This window comes from Peromyscus californicus, unplaced genomic scaffold (assembly GCF_007827085.1).
Source record: "Peromyscus californicus insignis strain IS unplaced genomic scaffold, ASM782708v3 Scaffold_3__1_contigs__length_106647218, whole genome shotgun sequence".
Taxonomy (NCBI): domain Eukaryota; kingdom Metazoa; phylum Chordata; class Mammalia; order Rodentia; family Cricetidae; genus Peromyscus; species Peromyscus californicus.
Genome location: NW_026294551.1, coordinates 95,132,752 through 95,139,394, shown reverse-complemented (window position 1 = coordinate 95,139,394; position 6,643 = coordinate 95,132,752). Strand labels below are relative to the sequence as shown.

The window sequence follows — 6,643 nt, the reverse complement described above, 5'->3', positions numbered from 1 at the left end:
GTTCCAAATTTGGTTTCCAGGAACCATGTTGGGTGATTCAAATACACTTGTAACACTCTTCTGTCTCTTTGGACACCCATACACATGTGGCACACACACACACACACACACACACACACATTTTAAACATTTAAGAAGTTTTATATTTATTTTGACATGACGGAATCAAACTTGGGCCTCTTACATGCCAGATAAACACACTACAACTGAGCTGCATCCCAAGCCACTTTCTACCTTTTCCTATGTAGTCTACAACTCGGATTTTATTCTCCCAAGAAAGATAGTAGATGCTTTCCTAACAAAACAAAAGTTAAGTTTCACACAGTAGAACAAATATGGTCTTCTTAGAAATTACTTCTTTATATGATCTTTTTTAGCCTTACTGAGTAGATGAGAATTTCATGGTAAGCACTTTCCTTAAAGCTCCTTTCATGTCCTTGTTCCTCAGGCTGTAGATGAAAGGGTTCAGCATGGGGGTCACCACTGTGTACATCATGGCAGCTCCCATGTCACTCCCAGCTGAGTGAGAGGAGGAGGAGGCGGGGTTGAAATACAGGGATATGATGGTGCCGTAGAAGAGGCCGACCACAGCCAGGTGGGAGCTGCAGGTGGAGAAGGCTTTCCATCTTCCACTTGTGGATGAGACTCTCAGGATAGCGCAAGTAATAAGGACATAAGACACGAGGATACAAACAAACGGAGAAATCAATAACAGCCCCGCAACAAAAAGAATCATCAACTCATTGAGGTGTGTATCTGAGCAGGAGAGTTTCAGAATGTGAGTAGAGTCACAGAAAAAGTTTGGAATGATGTTGTCTGCACAGAATGAGAGTCTATCCATGAGCAGAGTGTGCAACAGAGCGTTCAGGCTGGCCACCACCCATGACCCGACCACCATGAGGACACAGAGCTGATGGGTCATCTTTGTTGTGTAGTGTAAGGGGTGGCATATGGCCACATACCGGTCATAGGCCATCACAGCCAGCAGGAAATTGTCCATGTCAGCAAACACACAAAGAAAGTACAGCTGTGTGAGACACCCAGAGAAGGAAATGGCCTGATTCCTGAGTATGTGAATGGCCAGCACCTTGGGGACAGTGGTGGAGGAGAAGCAGACATCCACAAAGGACAGGTTGCTGAGGAAGAAGTACATGGGGGTGTGCAGGCGGGAGTCTGTGCCGATGGCCAGGATGATGAGCAGGTTTCCCAGGACAGTGGCCAGGTACATGATGAGGAAGAGCAGGAAGAGGAGCTGCTGTTGCTGCTGGGACTGCCTGGAGAGTCCCAGGAGGAGGAGACGCTGGACTGGTTGCTGCCTCTCATGGTCTGAGCCCAGCTACAGAGAATGGAGACAGAGGTCAGAACACAGTCTTCAGGTTAGGATGTTACAACCGCGTGTCTCTTAAGCCTGTGTTAAAGTTTCTGAATTGAGATCCACTCATTGTTTCCACACACTCAGTTTACAAATCCCAGTTTCACGTGGTGCTGGTTGCCCAGGCTTACCCTTATAGTTGTATTGAATATAACATAAAAGCATTCACATACACCAGCCTTCCCTGCAATCATGGGGACCTCTGGTAACGTTCCCAGTCTCTCTCCCACCCCTTATCAGCTTGAGCAAAAATAAAAGCTGCCAGTTATTGTAGTGATCTCACGCTCCAACTGATGGGCCTGTGACTCCTGCTGCTGCTCCTCTAGGTGAGAGTGAGCAGGACTGACTGAAAAAGAAACATTTTCATCTCGACTGAAAACACCTGGACAGGCGAGCTCTGTTGTCTTCACTTTGGAGTTGGTGAGCAACGGTGTCGCTTTTTCAGAGGATTGGAAAGTCTCAGAAATGTAGGAAGGTTCTGAGAAAGTGCAGAGTGGATGATCACTGTCTTAGCCCTCTGTGTCGGAAGGAGGTTTGGGAGAATTAGACGGGATTTCCTGCAGCATCAGCCCCCCTGGGTATAGACTCCCCAAGCATCTCGTTAAAGACCAGCAGAAAGTTGTTGTGTCACCTCGCTCCTGGTCCCTGTTGACCCAGCCTGATGGAGTAAGTCATCTAAGCGCTCAGTCAGAACTTGGGGGTGAAGCAATCAGGAAGGAGACAAGTCCCAGAGAAAACTCCCTGAGAGCTTCACCAACTTAGTTAGCTAAGCTGGTAGATTTGAAGATTTGGTCCAGATTCTTCTTACTCTTGACGCAGAAACCGTTGGTATTGCACTCTGTCCGCTTACCACATAGGGTTTACAGTACATTTGCTGATAGGAAGGCCTGGGAGTACAGAAGGGAGGAACTGGCTTTCCAGGGTCAGATTTGATCCTAGAAAATATTTGGTGTAAAGTACAATGAGGAAAGAGCAAGGTGGAAAAATTTGTAGTCAGCCTTGACTAAAGGTCATCCATGCTCAGAGTAGGCTTTCTTTGAGATGTCTTCCCAGCCCACAGTGAGTCGTCCATTTCTGAAAATCTATAGATTCTTCACCAGCTTCATTTGTATTCCCCACACCTTCCCTAGACAGGATTCGTGCTAGGACTTAGAAATCTAGCATGAGGACAGAGAACAGGTAGGCCTTCCTCAGTGTGACTTGTCATGGCCTTGTCCATGTGGTGAAATATTGTGTACCCCAATATATTGTGTACCCTAATACATTTATCTGGGGATCAGAGGACAGAGAATGGGTAGACCATCCTCAGTGTGACTTGTCACATCCATGAACACCTAGAAGCTTACAGCTTTCTCCTGCTTGATTCACAGATGAACATGCAGAAGTCTAGAGATGACAGAAAAAAATGTAAACACAGGTGTGGAAGGAAGCTGGAGGATGTCCTACTGGATATTGAGTTTAGGATTCCGGGTACTTCTAATGACAGGATAGATGAGGCTTTCATTCTCATTCAGTGTTCAACAGTAAAATCAATGTCTTTCTTAGCTCAGCCTGGAAAGCGGATTAGAAACTGATTGCATGTGGTAGCTTACTCTTCTTATTCAGACACGCTGAAGTCTGAAGTGAGAAGATTGCTGCCATGATCTGGGCTAGCCTGATCTATTCTACCAAGACCCTGTCTCATAAAAACAAAAACGGAGTAGAGAAAAAGAAACACTGGATGCTAGCGAGATGACTTGGTTTTTTAGAGGACTTCCCAACCCCCACATGGTGTTTCTCAACCATCCATAACTCCAGTTTCAGGTAATCTGAGACCTGACACCCTCTCCTAATCTCCTTGGGAATGCCTGTGGTGCACATGCATGTATATCCGGGAAAACAAACACATATACAATAATTATTTTAAAAAATAAAGAAAATGACTTTTTTGAGGTTGAGGAATCTAAAACCTTACAATTAAGGCTAAAAAGTAAAAAGAAGAGCACTGGAGGAAGGCTCTGTCGCTGTGGGATTTGACCAGAATGGACCCCAACATTCTCTCCTAGGCCGACCCAGGGCCCATCCTCCGATCCTAGGAAGCCCAACAACTTGGAGGCGTTGGTGAGATTGCCCTACTGATCAACTGTTCAGCTGAGATCCTTTCGGGAGTGGTTTCAGAAGCCTGCAACCTGCAGTCTGAGGAAACAAGGTCAGCTGAGGAGTTGGTGAGCAAGCAAAGCACGACCGAGAACGCAAGAGAAGGAGCCGTCCAGCCACCGAACTAGATCACCAGAACCATAAGCCTACCCTACACTGACTGGGAACAGGTAAGGCCCCATCTCTGGACCAGTAGACCAGGTCTCTAACCCCTAGGCCCTATCCATCGGAATTCCAGGGACCAGGCAGCTACCTTTTCCTGCTCTTTCACCAAAAAAAACCCCAGCCCCTACAAACCCAACAACCACTGGACTCATAAGCCCACCCTGCACCAACTGGGAACAACCATTGGAGCCCCAGAGACCATACAGTGGCCTCTTTCCCTACCCCCTTGCCAAGAAAATTATCCCATGTGACATCAACAACCACCAGAGCCATAAGCCCACCCAGCACCAGTTGGGAACAACTGCTCCCTGAGACAGAACCCACTAACACTGATTGGACTAAGCTGCTCCTGGAGAAACAGCCCAACAACACCGATTCCACCAAGAACTCCCAATGGACCAAGACTATCTACTGGAATAAGAGAGGCAACCTCAAACACAGACACCACCTGTGTGGAGCAGAGGAAGAGATGAGTAGATGCCAGTGCAAAAATACAGGCAACAACATAAAGACTTTTATGACACCATCAGAACCTAGCAATTCTACACCTGCAAGACCTGAACACGCCAACCCAGAAGAAGCAGAAGAAATCAATCATAAAAATGACTTTAAGAAGATGATAGAGAGAGCTCCCATCCGGACCAGAGGTGAGTGTCTGGGGTCATACCCAAGGAGGCCTGCCCCTAGGTCCCTTCCCTGGGCCCCAGCTGTTCCCTGGGAAGACCGCCCAACTCGGCCCCTGTTGCCGGCCAGCGGGCAGGGCTCCCACTCGGAAGGTTCCCCCTTCTCCGAGACCCCCCAGCGGATCCTGCAATCTACACGCCCTGCCCCCATACCTATCTGCCTGAGACCCCTGACACTTCCTGAGAACTGGACACCAGCCCCCAGCTCCCATCTGGCCCAGAGCTCCCATGTGGCCCAGAGAGCTCCAATCCAGCCCAGAGAGCTCTCATCTGGCCCAGAGAGCTCCATCTGACCCAGAGAGCTCTCATCAGGCCCAGAGAGCTCTCATCTAGCCCAGAGTGCTCCCATCCGGCCCAGAGAGAGAGCTCTCATTGGACAAAGAGCCGTCATTGGACCAAGAGTAAACTCAGAAGACAGGGAATCTGCCAGCCCTGATTAGACCAAGAGTGGCTTTCTGGGAAGTAGAATCTACCACCTCTCATTGGACCAAGAGAGGCTTCCTGAAATGCCGAATCTGTCAGCTCTAACTGGACCAAGACCCTGATAAGACCAAGAATGAATCCACGAGAAGGGCAGACGTCAAGGCAGAAATACATACAACAACATAAAGAGCAATACAGCATCACCAGAACCTAGCCCTCCTCCAACAGCAAGACCTGAACTTCACAAAGTGGAAGAAGCAGAAGAAAGCAACCTTAAGAATAACATCATGAAGATGCTAGAGGCCTTTAAAGAAAAAATCAAAAAATGAAATTGAGGAAAAGGTAAACAAAAAAGTGGAGGAAATCAATAAAGAAAATGAAAAGTTAAACAAAAAATGGGAAGAACGCTATAAAAAACTAGAGGAAAAGACAAATAAAGCAGAAGAAAACTATAAATCCTTTAAAGAAAACCATGAGAAAGCAATGAAACAGGTGAGGGAAACAGTGCAAGACCTGAAAAGGGAAATAGAAACAATGAAGAAGACACAAACAGAGGAAATGCTGGAAATAGAAAATCTGAGCAAACGAACAGGAAACACAGATGCAAGCATAACCAACAGAATACAAGAGATGGAAAAGAGGATCTCTGGTATAGAGGATAAAATAGAGGAAATGGATTCATCACTCAAAGAAAATACCAATGCCAAAAAAATTATAACACAAAATGACCAAGAAATCTGGGACACCATGAAAAGACCAAACTTACAAATAATAGGGATAGAGGAAGGAGAAGAATACCAACTCAAAGGCACAGAAAATATATTCAACAAGATCATAGAAGAAAACTTTCCCAACTTAAAGAAGGAAATGCTTATGAAGATACAAGAAGCCTATAGAACACCAAATAGACTAGACCCCCCAAAAAAAACCCCTCGCCACATAATAATTAAAGAACTAAATGTACAGAATAAAGAAAGAATATTAAGAGCAGCAAAGGAAAAAGGCCAAGTGACTTATAAAGGCAAACCCATCAGAATAACACCCAATTTCTCAATGGAGACTTTGAAAGCCAGAAGGACCTGGACAGATGTAATGTAGACACTAAGAGACCATGGATGCCAGCCTAGACTAATATACTCAGCAAAACTTTCAATCATCATAGACAGAGTGAACAAGACATTCCAAGACAAAACCAGATTTAAACAATACTTATCCACAAACCCAGCCCTACAACAAGCACTAGAAGGAAAATTCCAACCTAAGGAAGTCAGATACGCCCACAAAAACACAGGCAATAGATAACACCACAGCAGTAAACCCCAAAGAAGAGAAGCATACACACACACTACCACCAAAAAATAACAGGAATGAACAATCACTGGTCATTAATATCCCTTAATATCAATGGACTTAATTCACCAAAAAAAGACACAGGCTAGCAGAATGGATACGAAAGCAGGACCCATCTTTCTGCTGCACACAAGAAACACACCTCAAATTCAAAGATAGACACTACCTAAGAATAAAAGGCTGGGAAAAGTCTTTCCAATCAAATGGTCCTAAGAAGCAAGCTGGTGTAGCCATCCTAATATGCAGCAAAATAGACTTCAAACTAAAATCAATCAAAAGAGATCAAGAAGGGCATTACATACTATGTAATATATAGGAAAGATCCACCAAGATGAAGTTTCAATTCTGAACATTTATTCCCCAAACACAAGGACACACACATATGTAAAAGAAACATTACTAAAGCTTAAATCACATATAAACCCCCACACATTAATAGTGGGAGACTTCAACACCCCACTCTCACCACTGGACAGATCTGCCAAATTGAAACTTAACAGAGAAATAAAGGACT

At 45.3% G+C, this 6,643-nt stretch overlaps 1 pseudogene; it reads right to left on the bottom strand.

Moving 5' to 3' along the window:
• Positions 1 to 49: 49 nt before the first annotated feature.
• On the bottom strand, positions 50 to 3,393 carry LOC128123163 (olfactory receptor 1361-like; annotated as a pseudogene).
• Positions 3,394 to 6,643: the final 3,250 nt, after the last annotated feature.